This window comes from Trichechus manatus, unplaced genomic scaffold (assembly GCF_000243295.1).
Source record: "Trichechus manatus latirostris isolate Lorelei unplaced genomic scaffold, TriManLat1.0 scaffold00080, whole genome shotgun sequence".
In the NCBI taxonomy this organism is placed as follows: Eukaryota; Metazoa; Chordata; class Mammalia; order Sirenia; family Trichechidae; genus Trichechus; species Trichechus manatus.
In genome coordinates this window covers 1,623,950-1,626,430 of record NW_004444016.1, presented here as the reverse complement: position 1 = coordinate 1,626,430, position 2,481 = coordinate 1,623,950, and the positions used below count along the sequence as shown (strand labels likewise).

The 2,481-nt window shown below is 38.7% G+C and overlaps 1 protein-coding gene across 10 annotated transcripts in view; it reads left to right on the top strand.

The window, feature by feature from the left end:
* The window catches only part of PRPSAP2 (phosphoribosyl pyrophosphate synthetase associated protein 2), an 89,910-nt gene that overhangs the window by 28,530 nt on the left and 58,899 nt on the right, over positions 1 to 2,481 (top strand). The window lies entirely within an intron of this gene.

The following is a 2,481-nucleotide window of genomic DNA, read 5'->3' as shown; positions in this document are numbered from 1 at the left end:
CTGTTTAATGAGAAACTATTTGTTCTGTAAACCTTCATCTAAAATACAGTAAAAAAATTTTAAAAATTAAAAAAATAAAAGATTCTCCACCAGTGAAACCGTTTGCTGACTAGGTCACCGTTGAGTCCTGTGTAATAAAGAAAAACAAACGACACCTCTATCTTGGGCCCTCGAGCTGAGGACAGAGCATAACTGGCCCATAGTAAGTTGATTTAAAAATGACTAAAATAAGTAGCTTTACATTGTACACTAAAAATAAGTTAGTTTACTAAATAAAATAAGTTGGCATTTGTGATAAAAGCCCTGATGCTCATTCCCTGAGTTAGCCTCATGGTGTAGCCCAGCTGGCCACGCGCCTCCAGAAGCTCAGCATCTGGGGCTCCACTTGGTCAGTTTGATCTTGCTTTAGTAGACCGTGACTCATTTTGGAATACTGAACATTCAGACAACTTTTCAAAACGTTTGTTCAAAGGCTGAACTAAATTTAATAATTTATTTAGTAATTCATGCATACTTTAGTAATTTATACATACGTATATATGATACATGTGCTTTTTAGTGCAACAGTTTTTTTTTGTTATTTCTACTTCTGTTTCTCTGCTCATCTTCCCCCTATCCTCCCTGCTCCTGTCATACATGTTAATGATCTATTATGATCTCTGCCCTGTTTTTTTCTTTTTTTTTTTATTGTGCTTTAGGTGAAAGTTTATGGAGCAAATTAGTTTCTCATTAAACAATTAATACTCATGTTGTTTGTGACATTGGTTGCCAACCCCGCTGTGTGTCAACACCCTCCCCTTCTCAACCTCAGGTTCCCCATTTCCGTTTGTTCAGTGTTCCTGTCCCCTCCTGCCTTCTCGTCCTTGCCCCTGGGCTGGTATGCCCAGTTAGTCTTCTTTTGTTTTGTGGACCTGTCTAATCTTTGGCTTAAGGGTGAACCTCAGGAGTGACTTCAGTACTGAGTTAAAAGGGAGTTTGGGGGCCGTACTCTCAGGGTTTCTCCAGTCTCTGTTGGACCAGTAAGTCTGGTGTTTTTTTATGTGTGTGAGTTTTGAGTTTTGTTCTACATTTCTCTCCTGCTCTATCCAGGACCATCTATTGTGATCCCTGTCAGAGCAGTTGGTGGTGGTAGCCAGGCACCATCTAGTTGTGCTGGACTCAGTGTGGTGGAGGCTGTGGTAGTTACGGTCCTTAGTCCTTTGACTAATCTTTCCCTTGTGTCCTTGGTTTTCTTCATTCTCCCTTGCTCCAGATGGGGTGGGAACAAAGTGTTTTTTGATAACAGTTGAAACACTTTTGACTTCATCTACTCCTGTCCCTCATAACCATCAAAGATTGTTTCTTTCTGTGTGTAAACCTTTTAATGAGTTTTTATAATACTGGTCTCGTACAGTATTTCTTTTATAATTATTTCACTCCGCATAATGCCCCCCACATTCATGTATGTTGTGAGATGTTTTACAGATTTATCATTGTTCTTCATCATTGGGTAGTATTCCATTGTGTGTATGTACCATAGTTTGTTTATCCATTCATATGTTGATGGGTATGTAGGTTGTTTGTGTCTTTTTGCTATTGTGAATAATGCTGCAGTGAACATGGATGTGCAGATGTCTGTTCATGTGACAGCTCTTATTTCTCTAAGATATATTCCTAGGAGTGGGATTGCTGGATCATACCGTATTTCTAGCTTTTTAAGAAAGCACCGTATCGTTTTCCAAAATGGTTGTATCATTTTGCATTCCCACCGGCAGTGCATAAGAGTCCCAGTCTCCCTGCAGCCTCTCCAAAATTTGTTATTTTCTGGTTTCTTGATTAGTGTCAGTAATGTCGAGATGAGATGGTATCCCATTGTAGTTTTGATTTGCATTACTCATGGCTGGCGATTGAGAATGTTTCCTCGTGTGTCTGTTGGCCACCTGAATGTCTTCTTTGGTGAAGTGTCTGTTCATCTGCTTTGCCTATTTTTTAACTGAAATTATTTGTCTTTTAGTTGTAGAGGTGTTGGATTTTCCTGTAGATTTTAGAGATTAGACCTTTGTGAGATAATATTGTAGCCAAAAATTTTTTCCCCGTCTGTAGGTTGTCTTTTGACTGTTTTGGTGAATTCTTTTGATGAGCATAAGTGTTTGAGTTTTAGGAGCTCCCAGTTATCTAGTTTCTGTTCTTGTGTTTGTGCATGGTTACTTATGGTTTGTATTCTGTTTATGCCATGTATTAGGGCTCCTAGCGTTGTCCCTAGTTTTTCTTCCAGATCCTATCGTTTTTGATTTTATATTTAAGTTTTTGATCCATTTTGCGTTAGTTTTTATGCATGTTGTGAAGTATGGGTCTTGTTTCAGTTTTATGCCAGCGCCATTTGTTAAAGAGACTTCTTTTCCCCAATTAACGGACTTTGGGCCTTTGTCAAATATCAGCTGCTCGTAGGTGGATGAATTTACATCTGGATTCTCAATTCTGTTCCATTGGTCTATGTATCTT